This window comes from Lycorma delicatula, chromosome 1 (assembly GCF_047948215.1).
Source record: "Lycorma delicatula isolate Av1 chromosome 1, ASM4794821v1, whole genome shotgun sequence".
Taxonomy (NCBI): domain Eukaryota; kingdom Metazoa; phylum Arthropoda; class Insecta; order Hemiptera; family Fulgoridae; genus Lycorma; species Lycorma delicatula.
Window position 1 is genome coordinate 175,018,544 of NC_134455.1, and position 24,333 is coordinate 175,042,876.

At 29.1% G+C, this 24,333-nt stretch overlaps 1 protein-coding gene across 1 annotated transcript in view; it reads left to right on the top strand.

The window, feature by feature from the left end:
- LOC142317713 (uncharacterized) overlaps positions 1 to 24,333 on the top strand; it is a 157,173-nt gene that overhangs the window by 111,800 nt on the left and 21,040 nt on the right. The window lies entirely within an intron of this gene.

Sequence of the window (24,333 nt, forward strand, 5' to 3'; positions counted from 1 at the left end):
ACAACATAGAGACAACAGAAATCAAAAACAAGACCACAGACTTATTAGACCCGACACAGTAAACAGAAAATATCATATATAAATAATATATATATATATATATACACTACTACAATAATAAAATATTATTATACAAATGTTGTTCCCAAATAAAACTCTGAAGGACGTACATGATTTGAACGTACACTTACAAAACTACACCTGGATCATTAATAAATTATTAACAAAAATACATCTTAAATAAAATAAATTAAAACTTCCTTTAAATCAGTCTAAAGTAACAAAGGATTCCTTTCATAATGTTTCAACGGTCCTTTCAAGGACTACACAGTAGTAAGAAAAACAAGAGATTAACTTATTATGGAATTCTATTAACGATTTTTCATTAATGCACAGCTTTCATATTCTGTATTAAGAATTTAAATAAATATTCAATTAAAAATCTTCTCGGTTGTTCTACAAAATGTTTTTCATATTAATCTAGGGAACTTCCTTTATCGGTTTTAAGCATTTGGAGTTAAGACTGTACATTAATAAGTAATCGATAATGTAACTTGATATTTGATTTAATTAAAGAGATGAACAGAACAAATAGAATGACCTTTATTGTTCTCCTACTTAATACTTGCTTTGTATAATAAGGTAGTCATGGTATATTAGATTGACATTTCCAGAGCTTTGTATACAAATTAATTAAGTGGTCTGAAACAGTATACAAGTCAGGTAACTGACTTTGTAGACTACAATTTACAGCTTTATATTTCCTGATGTCACTTAGAACAAAACTGAACCTACTATGTTAGAATGTATTTGTCAGTGGTTAGTTTCAGTTTGATAAATAAAATGATTTAGTTTAGATTCACACATTATATTGTGTCAGGAGAGAAATAAAGACTGTGTATTTCTATATAAAATAAATAAATCTTTTTCAATAATCTTGTAAAATTAATAAAATTTTTATTTTGAACATAATTTAGCATTTTTACTTTACCTTTAAAGTTTCAGACTGTTCAGAAGTGGATAGAGAAATGATTATTGGTAAAATAGATGGAGCAAACAAGAAAGTTAAGCAGAATTTTGTGGTACATAAGTTAAAATCTAATAATTTGTTAAGTAAAGATGGTACACTGATTTATAATATGAAAGAAAAGGTTGATAGGTGGGTGAAATATATTGAAGAGTTATATGAAGGAAATGAATTGGAAACTGGCATTATAGAGGAAGAAGGGGAAGTCAAAGAGAATGAAAAGGGAGATACAATACTGAGATCTAAATCTAATAGAGCATTAACAGATTTTAACGGCAGAAAGGCCCCTGGGATAGATGGGATACCTGCAGAATTACTGTGCAGTGCAGGTGATGAAGCAATATATAGATTATACAACCTGGTCTGTAATATTTGCGAAAAAGGGGAAGTTTCGTCAGACTTCAAAAAGAGTGTTATAGTCATGATACCATGACTAAAACACATTTAAAAGCAGGAGCAGATAAATGTGAAGAATACAGAACAATTAGCTTAACTACTCATGGATCAAAAATCTTAATTAGAATTCTGTACAGAAGAATTGAGAGGAGAGTGGAAGAAGTTTTAGGAAAGCAATTTTAGTACTAAGATTAACAGTAGAAAAAAGATTAAAGAAAAGAAAATCAACATACATGGCATTTATAGACTTGGAAAAGGAATTTGATAACGTAGACCAGAATAAAATGATGATTTTAAAAAATTTAGGCTTCAAGTATAGAGATACAACAATTGCTAACATTTACAGGAACCAAACTGCAACAGTAATAATTGAAGAGCATAAGAAAGAATCCATAATAATAAAGGGAGTCCTACAAGGATGTTCCCTATGTTGTTACTTTATAACCTTTACATAGAACTAGAAGGTAAAGATGTTAAAGAACAATTTAGATCTGGAGTAACAGTGCAATGTGAAAAGATAAAGATGCTATGATTTGATGATGATATAGTAATTCTAACTGAGAGTAAAAAAAATTTAGAAGGAACAATGAACGGCACGAAATCCTACACAAGAACTACTGCATGAAAATAAACAAGAACAAAACAAAAGTAATGAAATGTAATAGAAATAAAGTAGATGGACCACTGAGTATAAATAGGAAGAGAAAAGATTATGGAAGTAGATGAATTCTATTATTTGGGAAATAGAATTACCAAAGATGGACAAATAGCACAGGTGAAACAAGCTTTCAGTAAGAAATATAATTTGCTTATATAAAAAATTAATTTAAACATCAAGAAAACATTTTTAAAGGTATATGGTTGGAGCGTAGCTTTATATAGAAGTGAAACTTGGACGATCGGAGTACCTGAGAAGAAAAAATTAGAAGCTTTTGAAATGTAGTGCTATAGGAGAATGTTAAAAATCAGATGGGTGGATAAAGTGACAGATGAAGAGGTGTTGCGGCATATTGATGAAGAAAAAAGCATTTGGAAAATTATAGTTAAAATAAGAAACAGACTTATGAGCCACATCTTTAGGCACCCTGTTATAGTCATTTTCATGTTGGATGGACAGGTAGAAGAGAAAAATTGTGCAGGCAGGCAATGTTTGGAATATGTAAAACAAATTGTTACGAATGTAGGATCTAGGGGGTATACCAACATGAAACGACTTTTACTATACAGGGAATCTTGGAGAGTTGCATCAAACCAGTCAAATGACTGAAGACAAAAAAAAGTTTCAGTAATATTTAAGTACAAATTGTTATTTTTTCCGATGAACCTAAATTCACATTAATTTATATATCAGATATAAATGCACTGTATTTTCTAGTTAGTCAGAATTAAATCAATGTAATTAAAATAGATATAAAGACAATAATCATCGTTTATAAATTTTACATTAAACAAATATGAGGGATTAATACTTCATAGTTTACTATATTGGAACACAATAAAAGTTTCCCCTATCGAGTTGAAGCAATAAAATGTATTCTTTCGCAACAGAAGGAGTATATAAATTTGTTGCTTTACATTGCCTGTCTGAGACTTTCTTCTGTCTACGACGGATAAAAACCGACTAAGAAACAGCAATCATGGTTGCTTTCTATAAGAGTAATGACATCTCATTCACAATCACTCTCTGCAATAAACTACATTTAGGTGAGCTCGGTATGCTAATATGCAACAGTATATTCAGCTCAATAAAGAATATAACAAGTAACTATTTCCCACTTTTCCTAGTCAGCGTAGTATGTGAAATTTAGAGTAAATTTGGTCAGGTTTCCTATAACAATTATTATGGTTATGGCACATACAAGTATCTGATGAACAAATTTGTTCTGTTTTGGTGTATTAAAACGCTCATGGCGAAATTCATTTTTCCGGAATTTAAAAAAATATTTTTTTTGTTTATTTTAATGAATTTTTTAATTTTTATTCCTTTGGTCGTCTTCATGATCATATATTTTTTTAGCTATATTTATGCGTAATTTTCTAAGAAGCAGTATTTATGTTAATGAATTATAATAATCGGTTCATGAACGATTTTAATTACCAGTGATGGTTTCTTAAGCTGTGGATTTAATTTTAAATTTAAATTGAAGTAAATAATACAAAACAGGAAGTTGTTGTGAAGTACGTGACATACAAAAAATCTCACAAAACGGAGTGAAGAAACAACCAAAGCAATGCAAAGAAAAGAGATGAATCATCAAGAAGTAGAATTATTTTACTAATTACACCATATTCACACTAGTTCCATAATTTTTATCTTACACTAAAATAACCTTAATTCCAAAAACAATGAGGAAAAACTAACATTTTTAAATCTAATAAAATTTGTAACAAAGATTTTAAAGAGTATTCAGTTAATAAACTGTAATTTTATTATTTTTCTCCCAAATTTTGAATACAACTGAACTGATCTACGTTTTTATTTAAAAGAAGTTTTGAAACACTAAATAAACTTAATAATTTTCTTTTTAATAACAATAACATTTATTAATTAATTTATATATCTATATTTATATTTTACTTCCTTCTATGCGTAATGAAAGGAAAATTTCTTTCTATTACAATCTTTTTGGAAAAGTTTACATAAATACCATTACTTTAGCAAATTTATACAAAATATCGTTACATGTGTTATTTTGTATTAAAAGTAGAGATATTATCGTGAATTTAACAATATTACTTACCAGATACCATCTATGGTCTTTATGTAAAACATGCCATTACATAAGAGGAAAATTAGCGTAAGAACAGACTCAAATAATATATGAAAAATGTAAAGATAAAACGAGATTCTGCTACATAAAAAATGCCTAAATAATGAATATTTTAAAATTAATTTAAACATTCAAAGTCCAGCCATAATCATTTTTATTTTATTGAATAGATTTTCTGTAAATGTGAAATATTTTCAATATACTAAGTCAGAATGTGTCTATCATGTCATGCAGCTCACAGAAATTTGACAAGCAAATGGGATGAAAACGCTGAATCTATCAAATTCATCAGCCGTTCTACAAAACAATGCAATAAAGTACTGTTAAATAATTTATTCATTTTGTTATTAAACCGATTCATTTTTACTAAAATAATGAGGAATTTTCAAAAATAAAATAATCAATTTATATAGAGTTATAATCAACAATCAATACCAATAAATACATATAGAGTGTATTTAATAAAAAGAATTACCTACCGAAATCAACAGTAAATAAAAATGACAATCTCCAGTCGTTGAACTGTAGGAAACGAACTATTTTACAGAAATTCATTTCCTGAAATGACGAAAAATAAATACATTTTTTAAATCTCATTTGAACTTCCAAATAGTCCTTAAAAATAAATATAACCCTGAAATCTGACGACATAGAAAAACCTATAAAGCATAGTCAATTCAACTATCCTTATCCCTAGCTCTCTACGAAAATTTAGAATTATTATTTCATACGTTCAGGAGTGAAATAGAATTATTCTGTTTTATAATAAAGTTTGCATATGTTTTCTTATGTATTTTGCAATCTTAAAGATATTTTCATATTTTATAAAAATGTAACGAAACGTTTGTCAGAAGTATTTGTCTAACATATTCATCGAAACGGAATTTATGAATACGACTGTAATCAGACTTCCTTCGAGTGTTTCAGTCCATATTTCTCAATTTTATTACAGTTTGTGTTTTTCATTTTCCGTGTAGCAACAATTACAATAAAGACGAAAAATATTAAATTTGTAGGAATGTGTATTAATTTTTCTTGCGTTGGCTTGGATTGACGATGTAGGATAGTACAACCTATTAAAAAAGCAATGACAAAAAACTTCTTTCCTTACTTTCCATGGAAAGAACACTTGTGCTTTAGCATGGCTGTACACATTCGGGTTGAGATATGATTCCTGTCAGTAGTATATAACTATTTCAAATATGGCCACATAACAATTAACAGTTAGCTATAACAGAAAATTAATATAGTTTTATTCAGATTGTTTTGTAAAAAAATCACCAAAATTGCGTTATTACTTAACCTGACTTTTTTTTCAAAAGAATTACTGTATAAAAATTAAATTAGTGCAATATGTTACAAAAAATATCCACAGTTTAATACATTATATGAATGGAGGACTGCTGCTCTAGTCTAAATCATTAAATTTGTGATTCCTTTTAAAATTATTTTTCGCGCTAAGCTCCTGAATTCTGAGTAAACAGCTAGAGAATTACTAATCAATAATTTGAAAATTTTCATACTTTTATCAAAAGAGAAGTTTCTTTATATTTCATTGCGGAATAATAGTTTACGTAAAATACTGGCAATAGGCAGAAAGTGAAGGCCTTAAATAGTTAACGGGAAAACCTTCACGATTATTCGTAAAAGCATTTTTTTATCATCGTATCAAATCAATATTCAGTTTTTATTATTTTAACTTTTTTTACTTAAGTGCAGTAACTTTTATAACTAAATTCATTAAAACTCACATTCATGTACCAAAATCATTAATATTTGTTTTTATTTTAATATATGTCATCTGTCAGAAATAGACGTAACAGTACGAATAGTTATTGATTTAAAAAACATTTTTATATTTTTTTCAAATATTTTTTCTGACCCGTACAAAACGAAGAGCTTATAAAAAAATAAATATTCCGATTGTATTTAAAATCGTCTTTGATTTTATTTCATTTCATTATGACAAAAACTATTTCAAGAAAATTAATTTTAATTTTTCTTAAATGACAGTTCAATATTTTATGTAGGCTGCTGCAAATTTGATTAAAAGTTAGATATAGCTGTATTATATGTTTATGTTTGAAATAACCATAATAAAATATTAATGATAGATAAATAGATCGATGGTAATTTTCTAGTGCCTGGTAAACAGTCGGAATCGGTATCAACATCGTCATTATCCAATATCCTTCGCTGTCAAACTACGAATTCATTCTAACATAGCTGTCATGTTCACTAATGAAACTGCGCGTAGGGATGTTACAGACCAATAGCTCTGTATAGAAAATGATGGTGCTGTTGTGATCAGTTTGTACGAATCATTAATTTTGAGTGGAATATTTTAATCAGCAGTTCTATTGTTTGCATAAAATAAAAATACACTATAAACAATTATTATTTAATAATTAAGTTCAAATACTTAATTTTCCGTGAATTTCAGCGATGATAATCATAAAAAATGGCTATTTTAAAATCAAAATAATATTAATAGCGGAAGTAACTTTGCCCATTTAAAAGGGATTTTAAGTACTCGTAATTTCTTATAGTAATAATAATGAAATTCTTATTACTATAGTAAACATTATTATTTATAAATTATTTTGATGTATTTACCTGTTCGTATCCACACTTTAAATTAATCTAAAATTTTAATTTTAAGTTTTTAATTAAGTTAATGTGTGTTTGTGTGGGGGGAAGACTTTGTCCACTTATGTCTTGACCTGAGCCCGATTACAAGAAATTGTAATTAACCGCCTTCAGGGGTCGGCAACCTTTTGAGTCAGAAGAGTCAAAAATTACAATTTACAAAATTTCAACGTTTTTAAAGAGCCACAAATTTTTTTTCGAAAATAGGTTTATTAAATAACAATTTATAGGTACTTACACTTTTAATTATTATTTTAACTCTAATTTTTAAATAATAAAAACTATAAAATAGATAAATAATAAAGGTAATTTATTAAATATATATTTTAATAAAAACACTTTCGCGGTAATATCCAACAGTAGTACTTTGTTTCTTTTTTGACAATTCTTATTGACTTCAAAAAAGTAGTTAGGTATCTTATTTGGAAAAAATATGTATAATATGTATTTTAAAAATATAATACTTATTATGTTACCTATCTTTACTTCGGTTTTTTTATTATTATTGTATATATGTACATATATAACTTTGAGAAGATAATTCGCTTCTAACTCTTTTACCTGAAACAACAAACTATACGTCACAGCCAAAGCACTGGTGAAGACGCCAAATTGTCTTGCGTTGAAAGCGAATTAAAACCTACATTGAAACATCCGACGACGGCGTCATTCGAGAGTTTCTGACGGACTGACGACAGTGACGACGCGTGTCACGGGGGAGAGGTGCGGTGAAAAGCGAGTACAAGTGGCAAAGCGATAGAATCGGTGCCTAATCCTCGTTAATCAATTCAGAACGATTTTTAAATGTTTTTTTTTATTTTATAAAATAAATAATATTTGCGTATGGAACTAAAGAGCCGCAGCTTCACAGCCAAAGAGCCGCATGTGGCTCGCGAGCCGCAGGTTGCCGACCCCTGGCCTACATACTCCAGAAATTCTCCTGGCGTTAGTATTTACTCCAGAAATTCGTCCAATCGATCTGGAAACGATGATTTAAGGTCTATCTCCAGCAGAGAAATAAATGACGTTTCCCTTTGCATAATCTATCTATTGGAGACTTAGTATTAATCTCTAAGGAGAACTGTTCATCAGTGCAATGGAAATTCGGAATTATAACCAAAGTCTTTCCAGGTCCTGACCGATTAGTTCGAGTTTTCGATTTAAATACTGCTAATAGTCAGCTCCAAACACCTGTACATAAGTTGTGTTTGCAGTCAGTAACTGACAATTAATTGAATATTGTTTATTTAAAAAAAACCTTTCACATGTTGCTATTAAGAATGTTTCTGTAATAATAATTTTATTGATTGGTATTATACTTTATTATTGTAATTTATTTATTGTATTTTATTAATATGCTTTCAATTGTGATCTATATTATGGTCAGAGATGTTATATATTGTTATTATAATATAATAATCTGTATTTATATCAATATATTTATGTCTTACTCATATGCTCTTAAACTTCTAACAATCTACACACTAATTATTATACTACATTTACATGTACATATATACTACACGCAGGCACATAGGCAGACAACACATACTACATAAACACAAACACACATACACACATACAACATACAAATATTATATATTAGATGCAATAAATCAATAAATCACTAAATGTGCAATAAGTCATCATTGTTCACTCATTCTTGCCAATGAACCCACAGTAATTCGGGTTATTGGACACATCTTCTCGCAATAGGTGCGTCACGAACAGCATATATGAAGAAATCCTATTCGCTATAAGATTATAGGTACATCGAATAAACGTCGTTCAAATTGTCTAATAAAACTGATTCCTTTGTGAATATAAAAAAAATAACCGGCTTAGATCGCATATAAAATGATTTTGTAACAGCGTTTTAAAACTGACGCCGCACATAACCAATTCCAAGGCTACATGATCTGAAAAGGTTTATAATATTATTGTTACCAAAAACCCTCTTTGATATCGTTACCCAAGTAATTTGTATGGTGTTGGAGCCGTGTTTACAAAAAAAAAAAAAAAGGTTCAAACTGATCCATGATTAAAACTTCAAAAGTGATTTTTTAGACTCCACCTTTTTTCCTTAATAATAGATTACATTGAATTACTACGAAACTAAAGTACTATAGCGAACTAGTTCTCACCTGGGGGTACTCGTAGAAGACTAATTTTAGCTTTCTAACATGTCAACCTTCAAGTTATAACGTGAAATCTTGAAAAAACTTGAAAACATAAAACAAAAACCCAGATTTTTACCTCTAACTCCGGTTCCTGTGAACCGATTCGCTTGAAAATCAATATTGCTCTATTCCCAATATTTTTACATTAGCCCACCAAGTTTCGTTAAGATTTTTATCCGCTAGAGCGGACGAAGATTTTATACATTTATAACGTAATTTGAAATGTGGTGCTATAGGAGAATGTTAAAAATCAGATGGGTGGATAAAGTGACAAATGAAGAGGTATTGCGGCAAATAGATGAAGAAAGTAGCATTTGGAAAAATATAGTTAAAAGAAGAAACAGACTTATAGGCCACATACTAAGGCATCCTGGAATAGTCGCTTTAATATTGGAAGGACAGGTAGAAGGGAAAAATTGTGTAGGCAGGCCACGTTTGGAGTATGTAAAACAAATTGTTGGGGATGTAGGATGTAGAGGGTATACTGAAATGAAACGACTAGCACTAGATAGGGAATCTTGGAGAGCTGCATCAAACCAGTCAAATGACTGAAGACAAAAAAAAAAAATATAAACATTGCAGAATCATGTTCAGGATTATTTTTGATTGCAGAATCACTGTTGGCTTCAAAATGTAATAAAAAACTTAGTCCCCTCCTCAATTTCCCCTTAAAAAATCTGACCGGGCGCAGTAGCGATTTCTACAAATTCTTTGGAAATCCAATAAAAATTATAATTGTTTGACAAAACGTTAAATACTGCACTTTAAATACTTTATTAAATTATGTTAAACAAATTTAAACTGGCGTATTCCACTCAGATTATTAAATAATTAGAAACTGAAAAAATAATAATAGAAAAATAAGATTAAAATAAAACAAAGACCAAAATATTTTAAAATATTAAATTCCATTTTATATCTTTAAAGATACTTTTTAATGAGCATTGAACATACATTCATGTGTGCAAATATATATATATATATGTATATATACTTATACATATATTGGTTTTAGTTTAGTTCGAGTGCGAAGTTTCTTAAATGGATTGAGTTACGTTCGCAATATTGAAAAGTAAATCAATAATAGAGAAGGAAAACCGTATAGGCAGCCACTAAAAAATTATATTAAATTTTGTGCATTAGTTAGAAAGGATTTTAAAAAAGTTTTAAAAATAAAATAAAAATTGTAATAAAATAAAATTTTAAAAAAGTTTTTAAATCAAAGTGATGACCTTTTAAGTGCACATTGATTAAAAACACATACAAGTACATGTGAAAAAATAAATAATGATAAAACATTGAAAAAATAAACAATTTGAGTGTATTAGAAACAATTCTATTTTTTTGGTATTTCATTTAACTGAAAATTTTTCAAAAATAAAATTTTTTTAAAAGTAATTTATATCCCATACGTGGTTGTTACATGCATGTCTTGTTTTATATTTATGTATATATAATAAATTCAATAAAATACTAATTACCAATAATAACAAATTCAATTAAAATAAAGCTAAAAAGAATCGACCATCACAATAATTTTAAATTTAACAGGAATTCCAATCATAATAATTAATTCAATATAAATAATATTGAATATTAATTATAATATTCAGTATTAATAATAATATTAATAATAATTTAACTTAATGAAATTTCTTTGTTTCTTAGACAAATTAGTAAGAACTTAAAGTAAAGAGTGATTAACTAAGTTCAGTTGTTAAGTGAAATATAAAATTAAAAAATCGCAAACTCGCTATGCGAATTAAATGTATATATATATATATATATATATATATATATATATTGTCATATATACGAAAAGAATAATCACAGAATTAATTTTATTTGTGCTTCTCGTACTCAAGTAAAATAAAATAATTTAGAATCTGGATTTATCTACGCAATTTTTTTTTTTTTTGCTTCATTAAACGTGCATAACCGTAGATTTAAATCAACAGACAGTTAAGTAAAGGTAAAAGAAGTGAGAAGAAGTCTAACCTATTTTTACTTTCTATAAACACTATTTAGTTTTATATTTTTCTCTACCGACTGAACATATCAAAAGATATGGCGTATTCCGAAACAGTAGGTTGCAAGTATAAAACATACAAAGCACGGCGTTTCTCTCATAATCTCGCATTTGGAAAAGACGTTATAGTAGGTATAAAACAGAAAAGAAACTGCACAAAGCACCTATTCGTTTATGAAGGTTGTCAAAAAAAATAAATAACTAAAACAAAATGTTTTTATTTCATCCATTTATAAAGCTCTCTTGTTGAAAACAATCATATAGACGTAGAATAAACGTTTCTTAATGTTAGTTCCCTTATTAAGAAAAAAACTTGCTTTATTTTTATTTATTTATCTTAAAACTTAAGAATCTTTTGTAAAATACAATATTTAAATTTAGTTTAATGAAGTTTCTTTGTTTCTTAAACAAATCAGTAAGAATTTAAAGTAAAGGAGGATTAAATAAGTTCAGTTGTTAAGTGAGATATCTTAAATATTCAGTTGTTAACTGACATCCTGTCAGTTAAGAAAGGACGGGCTAACTCGATGGAGATCCGGAACTCAGTAACAGGCGAGAACATGTGGTGCGGCGACTTGGCACGCATGTAGACGATGCCGTAGTGAGAGAACGATCTCGAGATGTGCGTACGGTGCCTTTCACGTCAAAGGCCTGGATTTGGATGCCACTCCCGAAAAGGTTGAGACGGCGATCAAACGAGAGGTGAAAGCTGAGCTGCTGCTCCGAGTCTCGTCTTTGTGGCCTGCATTTGGTGATACGATGAAGGTGACGGTCATGCTAAAAAACCGAGGTGCCAAGTTTCTGGCTGGAAAGACAGAGTGCGGGTTGGCTGGCATTCCTGCAGGATTAAGCAGAGAAAAGACGAGAGAAAGGCTTCGAGATAAGTTCTGGTCTCTTTCAAAAATTTACATCTGCGGGCAGACTATTTGTCGATTTAGGGTCCTGCCGAGTAAAAGAGTACGTGGACGTCCAAAGATGTTTCAAGTGCTGCAGATATGGTCACAGGGCTAAATTTTGTAAGTTTGCTTTGGTGTGTGCCCATTCTGGCGAGGAGGTCCAGAGCGTAACAATTGTTCGCATAGGTCCGAGGCTTCGACCTGTGCTAACTGTAAGAAGTTGCACAAGAATCATGAGCACCTAGTTGTTAGTAAGGAGTGTGGCTGTTACGTAAGGGCCGTTGCGCTGTACTTTAATTTCTCAGATGGTAAGGTTCGGTCAACCAAATTCCCCATGGTTATTATGTAGTTCAGGTTGAGTTAGGTGAGATTGTAGTGAGACGGACCCTCGATGTTGTCCTTTTACAGCATCCATATGTAATTAGGAGTAATCTGCCAGGCTTTCAGAGCTGGAAAACTTTTGTGTAGGGCATACCTGTATGTCTGCTATTCTATGCAGGATGTTGCTTGATAGTGTCACTTTATACGGCAGGTTTCTGACGCGCATCATTTTGTGGTCAGATTTGCCATTCGGGGTCAGAACCTTACAGTTGTAAGTTCATATTTCCAATACAGGGATCCCACTGAGGAACACCTAGCGAGATGGGATAGGATCCTTCGTATTGTGGGTAATGGTCCAATCCTTATTGGTGCCGATCTTAATGCAAAGTCGCTTTTCTGGCACAGTGAAATCACTAATCATGGGGTTGGCTTAATTGAAAGTTCCGTCGCGCAGCACAATTTTGTGGTTTTTAATGTTGCAGACCAGTTGGTCACTTACTTCGGTACGGTTAACGAACGAAGGGCCTTTTCAGGAACAAGTATTGACATCATCATTGGTAGGGACATCCCTGGCAGGGTCCTTGACTGGTCTGTGGTCGATGACTGTCTAGCGATCATCAGTTGATACATTTTGAAATAGCGAATGAGCTGCGCAATGGCCATGAGAGACACTTTCCTGTTTACAGGAGGCGCTTCCTGCATACGAAGGCGGATTGACCGAAATTCTCCTCTTAGAGTCCTTGGACATAACGCAGGAAAGATGTCTTGTCCACACCGCGAGGGTGTGGTAATTGATAAGGACTGTGTCCTTAGTATTTTGCTGAATGATTTGCTTCCGGATGACACCATGATGGGTGAGGTTTCATACCACCGGCGTATCAGGCGGAAGTAACGATTTTCGAGACCGACATACAATCTTCTGAGATCACGGGCACAAGGCCCCCGGATATGATTTTTTCACAGTGGAGCTCCTCGTCCGAGCGCTTCCAGTGGCCCTTAGTGCCTAACTACAATATATATTAGGTTGTTCTTCGCCGGCCATTTTCCGGAGTGTTGGAAGCGTGGAATGTTGGTGTTGTTGTTCAAAGGTGGCGACAAAGATCCTACTGTTAGTTGTTCTTACCATCCACTAACGCTCTTGCCCGTGATTGGCAAGGTTTGATTTGCATGGCATTTCTCACGCCACCACCCCATTCGGTCGACTTAAAACATAAGACCAAATGTCTGTGCCACAAACGGCTACTGAGCCTTGAATCAGCGGTCAGGGTTCTAACTAGCTCCTAATTGTGTGAGCGAACTAAGCATAGTGCCAACACCACTTGCTTACTTGCTTCGTGTCCCACCGCTCACTTGTCATATATTCTAAAATGGGTAGGCGCACCCCGTCAACTACTAAAATATACATAACATTCAATAAATTAAATTTATCTCGTCAAGACAGCAATTGGCTGCCACGCCTAGGTCACTGAATGCCAGCAAGTACCTGTCCACCAATATTAAAGCACTTTGAGGTTTAATTGGCTTGTGGCCAACTATAACTCTCGGGTAGATTCCCACAGCTGTTATGTAGGAGTCTTTCCCATAAATAAACTACTGATGCCGGTTGAACAAAGCAACGGCATCAAGGAAATCCCACACGGTCCGACATTGCGGCTCACGCCACATTGACTCGCTTATAAGTGGTCAATTTTCCCCTTGACTTCTAAGTTCTAGGATGGCCGGAGTTGTGGACCCCTCAAGAGCTGGACAGTCCAACATCATATGCTCGTTCGACTGGACCTCCCCACAGATGCACAGCTCATCAGCTGCCAGGCGGAACCGAAACAAATATTGGTTCAATTTTGCGTGGTTGGAGAGTATCTGGGCACCTGTTGACCTTAAAAACGAAGGAGAGGCATTCCATCCCCACAAGTCCTGTATAAATCTATACAAGAACCTTCCCTTAGTCGTGGTGTGCCATTCTTGCAGCTATGCATCCATCGCGAGGCTGTAACGTCTTCTCCTCAGGTGGGAGTTGGGCACCTGAACGAAATTAGAACCGGTACATTGTGATCACCGTTCCGCTCCGATACAGGCGGTTCGAAACCGCCTGTATCGGAGCGGAAGTGTTTAAGAATTAAACGTCACAAAATGAATCGAATTCAAAGAGTCATTTTTTGATTTATAATTGGAATTAATCTCGTAAGTTTTTTCACACACATCAGAAGTGAAAATTTTAAATATAAATTATTAAAAATATAACGTTGTTACACAAACATTTTAATATAATTAAATCTCTTTGCCGTTATATTTTTTGTTTGTACTGGGTTGTTATAGCTTAATGATAAATATCGTATTGTCCCTCCAATACAACTTACTCTCAGTTCGAAATTTAAAAAAAAATAACTTTGAAAAACAGCAGAGTAAAATATTAAATATATCTTGCATAATAGAGCCTCAGATTACTCTCAGTAGTAGTTTTTTACTTCTTCCGCTCATCTTTTTTTATTTATTTTATCAAGATTCCTTTTCTTACTTTCATCAAGATTCTTGCTTTTGAGTTTCGACTTTCGGCTGCTGTTTTTACGCCTACTTATAAATTAAAAGTAAAACCAACAAAATATATGGCAAAACAATTTTTTTAAATTTTGTAATTCAACGCGTATTTTTTTCTGTGTGTTCAAGAAGGTCGGTGATGTTTTTAATTTGACTTCGATGAATAAGAGTCGAAATTTAAAAAAGAAAATTACTTTTTTACATAGAAGTGAATTTTCTAAATTGTTTTTGTTTTTTTAGAAGTATATTTTATAATCGTATCGATAAAAATTGACAGAATCTGTCAGTAACAGAAATAACTATCCCTTCTGCTGATGACAAGATTTTATATAAAAAATTATTATAAAGTAACTAACCCTGAAATAAACAAATTATTTATTGATCTTTTTGTCTGGTATATGGTGAAATCTGCTCAATTTTTCGTATATTATTTTTAACAATAGTAGTATAACGTGTCTATTTTTTAAATTAAAAAATCTGACCCAGAACCGGATGAAAGTCAATATATTGGATGTTATACATACTATCCATTAAATCGGAAAAATAAGATCTTTATATTTAGAAAAGAAGATTAAGTTTTTCAACCGGATAGTTTTTTCTGTTTTTTGTTATTTTTTTTTCATTAACACTTTTAAAATGAAATGTGTTTTATGTTAACGATAACATTAGTAGATATTCTGTACAAAATGATGTTGCGTAGATTAAGTAAGTAAGAATGAAATGTAGTTTAACATTTAGGAGAAAGATTAATTAAGCTTCACATAATTAAAGCAAAATCTTTGTAAAAACTATATTCAAAATTGTATGAAAAAGTAAATTAAAATTAAGGAAGAGATATTTTTGAGTAGTAGCTCATCTCTCAGACTAGGTTTAAATACTAGAAGACATAGAGTTAAAAAAAAAACGCGGAAATTACAAAGCTATATCACGATGGGAGTGTAAAATAATATATCTTAGTGTTTCCTTCGTAGATATAGATCTTAAACAGCGAATAAAATTCATTACAAACGTAAGGTAATAACAAACTTATTTTAATTTCGTTCAAGATGTTTCATATTTTTCTACTCATAAAAGGTAAATAATACCTTCGGAAAATGCTAAAAATTTAATTTTTCCACCTTATTACTAAAATATATTCAAATCTTTTTATATTAAACTGTACTTAAAGTTTTATATTTTCGTAAATAAGCTCTTCTATATAAAATAAGCTCGTGTGTACTTATGTACGAAGTTATACTTTTCTGGCGTGAATAAAAAAAGAATTTTTTTAAGGATTGAAAAAAATGAACTGAGTCAAACGATCTATAGACATTAAATACCTTGAATAAAAGTTTGAATAAATAACAAATTAAATTAAATAATATTTATTTTATACAGTTTAAAAAGTATTGAGGTATTCGTTTTCATATAAAACAAAGTTCATCGATTAATTTAAGTTCCATTAATTCTGCCGATTACGATTGAATAGGTTCGAGGGTTATCAGCGTCTTATGATATGAAAAATATGATACAAATAGTTTTATTTTATAATAGTGTATTTTATAAAAAATGTTGTATTTGGCAAATTTAAAATTATTTATGCAAAATCAAGAATTAATGTGATGAGTGATACTTTCTGTATCGTTAAAATATATAACTTTACTCATAAAAAATAGTACTTACATAAATATAACCTCAAATCTTGATACACAATTTTCATAAAAAAAATTAAATATACGCTACAATATAAATAAAGTATGAACAATTTTTACAGTTTAAAATATCCATCTTCACAAATCCGTGCATTTAAATATATATTTATTACGACTCAGTATCTACTATGTTTATAACACATACTAATCACTTAATTGTATTGAACGACTGACTGAATTAGATACTACACGCACATGCGTGTTCTACTTTGTCCCTTTATCCATAAGTTTGATCACTTTTTTACTTTGTTAAATAACTATAAAAAATTCTTGTTTTATGTATACCGGTGAATTACTCTTATTTTACCTTTTAAAGATCATTGAAATTAATATGAAGTAATAAAATTTGTATTTCTGTAAATTTTTTTTCTTCTATTAACTAATTCTTTGCCTTTTTTTCAGCTTAATTTTTTGTCAATTTAATTCTGTAGACCAATTTAATATACTGTTTTGAAGTAAGTGCTCACTATCGAACACTTCTCTCTGACTAATTCATATCTCACGATGCTATCTAATCCAAAACAGAGTTACCTATCTAATCCTGTATCCAAAGCCAATTGTTTTTTTGTTTGAACTTTCTTAATACGTTATTTTTTATCTTTATCTTTTACTAGGTTTATTTAAACTCATTTATTAATTGTGATGTTTACCTTCTTTTTCACTAATTCCATCTATTTTTAGCACTCCTATAAAATAATTTTATATAAATCAATAATTCTAGGGTACATTTTTAACAGCTGCAAATTCTTTTTATATTTTGTCTTCTATGGTGTAATCCTAGACCTAATCAATTTTGTTTCAAATAATACAGTGTTGTATTCCAAATATAAAGTCTATATGATGGAATCTTGGAAAACTTATTGAGTGGCATTAATTTTTATGTGCTGAAAATAATTTTACTTAGCTGTAGTTGATTTTTTCATCCGATGCCTTTCTATTACATTTCTTGTACTCTTTTCACAATTTAGATTTCCCCACACAATTTCCAATTGATTTTCAGAAACTTTTGAGGATTTCATCAGATCTAGAATAAAATGTTTTAATTTCTACATTGATGATGAACTATAAAAACACATACTTGTCAGAATGGTAAAAACCCAAATATTAAAATAATATAATAATAATAAATATTTTTTAGTTTCTGATAACGGCATGAGTTAATTTCGTACACTGCAACCAATTTATCAGAAACATCACCAACTCCACGTTTATTTTCTCCAAATTGTTGTTTCAAAATAATAAACTTACTAAAATAAAATTAATTCTTCTCATTTCACTAACTTCCATGAAATCTTTATCTAGTCTTTTAAATACGTGAAGTAAATTGTTACCTTCCCGGCTAAAAAATTACCTTCCCGGCTATAGATTGATCTAAAACTTCACTTATTTACTTTAAAATCATTCCCTTAAATTTAATTTTTCACTTCCAATTTTGACTCCATTCAAATCTATCATATTCATGAGATCCTACTGAGACAATAAAAATTCTTAGAAATTTACAAAAAAAAAATTACTACTCAATAGATGTCCACTTGGAATTTTAATGCAATGATTTCATGATAGCTTTTGAATTTCCTAACTGTTGATAAACTCTACGATTCATTTGCATATTAAACGAGCTTTTCATAAAGGACAAGAAAATGCCATACAGCTCACGTAAACTCATCAAATTATAAAGGTTTTTTATTCATTAAAGAAATCGCTTACATCTGTAGTCATTATATTTTCTGATATCACTTAAAAAATCGAATGAAAATAAAATAGTTATTATTTACAGATTAAACAAAACACATCGGATTTCAAATTAATTTTCAGTTTACTATATGTACATAATTAAATATTTTGTTTAAATTGGTACCATTCTTTGTTCAGTTAGTTTCCTGCTCAATCACACACTACTTTCTCTTCGTAACAATAAAAGTATTATTAAATCGCTGAAAGGACATTCAATGTATTTTTTATTTTTTACGTTATACAAGTAAACTTTCAATCTACTGTATAGGTAAAATTACAACCGTATAACAAAACACTTGCATAAGGTAGGATACATAGTAGCTCCGGCCTATTTTTATTTAGTCTTTTAATGTAAAATTTAGTGGCGGAAATATTACTTATATTTCATTGTTATTGCTTTAAAAATTGACTCGTTATTCTCATACACCGTTTTGCACTGATAATAATTAATTTTAAAACTACGATTTTTTTTCTTGATTATTTCTTCTCATAGAAATTGTCTTAGTCGAAAATTTCAACCAACTGTTCAGGTATATTGCATGAGATGACAAAGTTGATTCAAATATGAAAGATATATATATATAAACCCAATATTGAAGTAATTTAAATACATATGTTTCTTTTTTTTAAAATAAACATCTCCCTATAAATTTTGTTCTTTTGCAATTTCCTTTTCAAAATTTATTTTAATATATTTTTCTTCTAATTCTATTACTTTTTTTAGAAACTTAATGAAAAAATTATTGGATCTTAATTGAAGTGAAGTATGTTAAAGTTAAAAAAACTTTAAAAATTATTTAAATTTTAATTAATTAATAGTTACTTTAAAAATTTGTTATTTTTTCGCAATTTCTCAGAATTCAGATACACTTCACTGGATGTACCGTTACCATAAAAGTGCTGTAGAACATGTCGGAATACAAATTAAATGTAATTAAAGAAGAGAAAAGAGAAATTGTAACATAGTTAGATGGAATTACTGGCTTGCATTCAGTTAATTAATAAGGTACAAATTTAATAAACCTTTTCTGTTTATCGATTAAATCTGTCGTTCAGGATTTAGTAACGCATGTTCTCAATTGAATGTTTTAAATATTAATGTATAATAATATTGCTCATGTTAAGAATATATATTTTACTTGTTTGATTTGTTAATATCTATGTAGATTAAATTCCATTCGTTAAAAAAAATGTTAGTAAAGAATGTTATCTGTAAGGAATCAGATATTTCCTCGGCGGAAACACAAAATTGAATTTAAGAAAAAAAAACTTTTGTGAACCTAATCCAGCGGACAGAATGTCGGATAGAATACATTTTGGTTTCCCCGTGGAATCAGAATATCTGTCAAATATTTTGTGATAGATGGTGGTTATTTGCAATTCCCATATGTTTGCCCCCTTCTTTTATTTGTTTTAAAATGTTTTTTTTTTTTTATAAAAACCTCACTTTTGTTTAATGTGAACAAAAGTTATGATATAAAAGAAAATAGTACTTCATTATAAAACCTGTGCATCCCAGTAAATCGTGAGCAGATACTCACTTTATCAAGGAAATTAACTCGTATTAAGGGTAACTTTTTTAGGGTATTAAGGGTTAAACATGTGTACGAGTAAGTACTTTAATCTATGCTGTTGATGTTATTACTGTTATAAATGTTGCTATGAATAAATAAACATCTTAAACATGCTTAAAAAAAGCATTACTGCTGTTCTACAACTTGTCTGATTGTATCGTCGAATCCTGCATACTTTTCTGAATATTCAACGCTTTAATTTCCTGAACGTCATAGTTTATGATGTAATTTTAAAGACGAGAGCGGCTGAAACCACTTGAAGTCTAGTTTAATTCCTCAATTACATCACATTTAGAAGAACAATTCTAAAAAGAATTAATTTCATTAAGCATGGCCCGTTGGAATTAATATATAAATTATTTATATAATAGTTTCCACTTTCCAGCAATCTTTAACAGTAATGTTCGAGCGCTTTCGGATTATTAATCCATCCTCAGGAACAATGATGTGTTATTCATTATAATTATTTATTTCGCATATCATTAACTATACTAAAATGGATTTTATAAAAACTGACATAATGGATAACATTAACTTTAGTTTTACCTTTCGACGATCAATTGTTATATTTATATAAAATTCAATTTAGTATAATTAATGATATGTGAAGTAGATAATTACAATGTATAACACATCATTGTTACTGAGGATGGATTAATAATAAAAAAAACGCTCGAACATTACTAATAAAAATTGTTGGTAAGTGGAAACTGTTATATAAATAATTCTAAAAAGAATTCTATTGTGTATAAATATTCGACACGTAAGACATTTTCAATTGGTATTATTTTGAAATTTTGCATAACCGATAAGAAAGTGATTATAAAATACCCAACTGAAGTAATATTACTTCATTATGAGAATCATATTTTATACCTTAATAATATTAGAGAAATAATGTAATAATTTTAATAAATCTCTAATATGAGTAACGATTAGCATGACTGACCATTTTTTAATAAAACAAAATTAAATTAAATTCTTTCCTATTTAATTGTCGGATATAAAGAAAGAAATGGAATTTTCCATTCCCACCTTGTTAAAAAATGAAGTAACTTGCATCCTTTGATTTCAAATTAAAAATAAATTAATATAAAATAAGTGTCATACGACTCCTGCCGTAGTAGTTTTGAAAGAATATTAGTAGGTTCATTAATTAATTACGATTATTTTTTATTAAAATAAAATGTTAATTTTATAATGCGTATTAAGTTTTAATTCAGATATATGACGTTACAGCCATAAATAGATGCAGTATCGGTCATATCGTTGGATTACATTGTTTCTTACAAGGAGTAAAAACTTTCTTATTGAAAGAAGTATGTTTTTTACTTAAAAGAATGAAATGAAAGAGTGCTTTTCCGGGGACTCAAGTGCGAATCACAAGAAAACTCGTACCATAGCTGAGCCATAAATTTACAAAATAAAGCTGTTTCAATCTCACTGAAATATTTCTACAACGAACTTTACTAAATTTTGATTGTCATATTAAAATTCTTAAGGAATTTCATAAATTAAGAAAATATTCATTTTATGCACATGTGAAAGTGGGTTAACAAGGAAGGTAATATAACTTAAAACTTGGGTAAAATACAGTTTTGTAGCTAGCTAATTTACCACATCTGCTTGGGAAAATAATTAAATAAACCGTAAATAATTTTCCTGTTTTATACAAAATTAAGTAGATTTATATCACGTTTACAACTTCTAATATTCAAGGTAATATGCTCTATGATACGATATTACTAAATCTGTATTTTAAGAAATATTTTTCAACGGGTTTTTGGAATGGACCTTTAATGTGCTAATTAGAAGAGAATATCAGATATTTTAACATATATTTGTTTAAAACTTATAAAAATATTTTTAAAAAACTTTTGTGATCATTAATTTACTTTTTTTCTTTACACAAGAAAAATATATTTAATACTTAATAAAATTACTACTTTTAATTAGATTGAAAGCCATGTTCTTACGCTCAACCTACATAAGACGAAATATATATCATTCTCGCCCACTGAAACCGTCAAACCCCCTCGTGAATTTCAATTAAACCTACATACATGTACATGTTCAGTAAATAATAGCGAATCGATAAACATTAACGCCGTTGTCAGTCAGTAGACGAAGTCAATAAAATAAAATATCTCGGAATAATATTGGACGATGATATAAAGTGGAATGTTCATGTACAGTATTTAACTTCAAGACTAAAATACCTTTTACAAAATAAAGTTTTAAAAAATACTTTACTTTCTTAAGTAAATACTTTTAAATAATACTTAAGTATTATTACTTTGTTATAATACTTTTTACAAAATAAACAAAATGAAAGATCTTGCAATAATAAGAATCATATATTTTTCATATGCTCATTCACTTTTTCAATATGGAATCGAGATACCGGGAGGAATATATGATAACCATCTTAATAAAATTTTTATGCTCCAGAAATATTTAATTAGAGTAGCTCTTAATAGACCAAGGTTGCATTCCGGTACACGCAAATTTGAAGAATTTAAAGTTCCTACTTTGAGACAAATATATGTCAAGAAAGTAATACTTCACAGTGTACACACAAAAAAAAAATATATAAAAGATTCTGAATTTAAAAATACACCGTACAATACTCGTTCAGCAGGAGCAAATACTCATTCCACATTCTTTTTAAAATTAAATGTTTTCAAACGTCAATTTCCGTATTACTGCAGTATATTTTCTAACAAAGACCCCAGTCATTTTAACGTCCAAATAATAAATAGTTATCTAATCAAAGAAATAGATGAATAGGTGAAACACAATAAATATTTTAATTACCAGATTGAAATACAAAAATAATCCACACTAATAACAATAAATTTAACATATTATAATGAATAGCTCACGAAAAAAAATTAATATACTACTTAGCATTAAAAAATCTACATATATAAAACTGTGAATGTTTAAGTGAAAGCGAAGGATGTATAAATTCATAATACTATATTCAGTTGTCTTATGAGTATTTCTTGTTGTCTTATCATATTTTTTTTGTTGTATTTCTCCATTATGGAATGAATTTTTTCTCATTTTTTAGATTATGAATATATTGTATTTTATTTGATTGCAATGTAAATTTAATAATTTTGCATTTTGGTTCTACGTATTTTTTCTTTTAGTCTATTTTATTAAACTTAATTTTTCAATTTATATTTTTGTATTTAGTTCAATATTTATTTTTAATTAGTCCTTTTATTAATCATCCTGTTATAATGATATGAACTCGCGGCTAGCGCTCAAGGTTTCTTTTGCTACCTGCGTCAAGGGTAAATTTTGAATAAAATTGTATATATTTATCAAACTAATTATTTATTAAACTGACAATAAATATTACATATTACTTAACATAAAAAAATCTACATATACAAAACTGTGAATGTTTAAGTGAATGCTAAGAATATATAAATTCATAATACTCGTAGTATTTTGTTGGCTTGTCTTATGGATATTTCTTGTTGACTTATCATATGTTACATAATTTTACATTCTGGTTCCATTTATTTTTTGATTAAAGTTTATTTTATTTAACTTAATATTCAATTAAATTTTTTTTTTATTTTTATGTATCATGTTACAAACATCATGTATTTCCAATCAGTTAATTTTTATTTTTATTTTTAATTAATTCTTTTAATCATCCTGTTATTATGATATAAACTCGCGGCTACAGCTCAAGGCTTCTTTTGCTAGCTGCATCAAGGATAAATATGTTGAATAAAATTGTATATCTGTTCAATTGACAATAAATAAATAAAGATAACACTTGGATATTTATTTCTAAAACTGACTCTTTATCAATAAATTTGAAGAATAATCGATAATTAAATAGCAACTAATTGTTAAGCTAAGCTAAATTAAAAAAGAAAATAAAATAGTTTTAAAAAAACAGTAAATTTATATCAAATTTTTAGTCAAAATTAAGCTAAAACATTAAACAGAAAAAATATCTAAATCTTTACCAGCAAAAATTACTTGCATTAAAGGTTTAATAAATTATTACAGATTTGAAACCTACAGAGAGGATGTTTATCAAGATTTTACTAAAATATTCAAGAGGAAAATCTGTAAAAGCTGGCAGAAAGCAATACTAGTGTACCCCAATTGTTATTTAATTTATAAAGACAATGAGGAGATTAAAAGTTAAGGATGTAATTAATAAAAAATATTTTTAACCACAAACCTGTTTATTTTAAAAACAAAATATGTTTATGGGAAATAAAATAAAATTCTTTCATCAAACAACCATAGCGTTCTCTTAGTTATAAATTTCTTTTTTTTTCATAAAAAGAAATTATAAGTAGCTAGTTGTAGCCTGTAGTAGCTAAAAAAAAAAAATAAGTAATAAATGAATAATAGTTTGATTATAAAAATGGATATTATATACAATTAACTGGATTAAAAAAATTTATTTTTCGTTTGACTTCCTACACATTTTTATTGTTTATCTAGGCAAATTATATGTGTATCCAGACCTTTTGCTGATAATCTTAG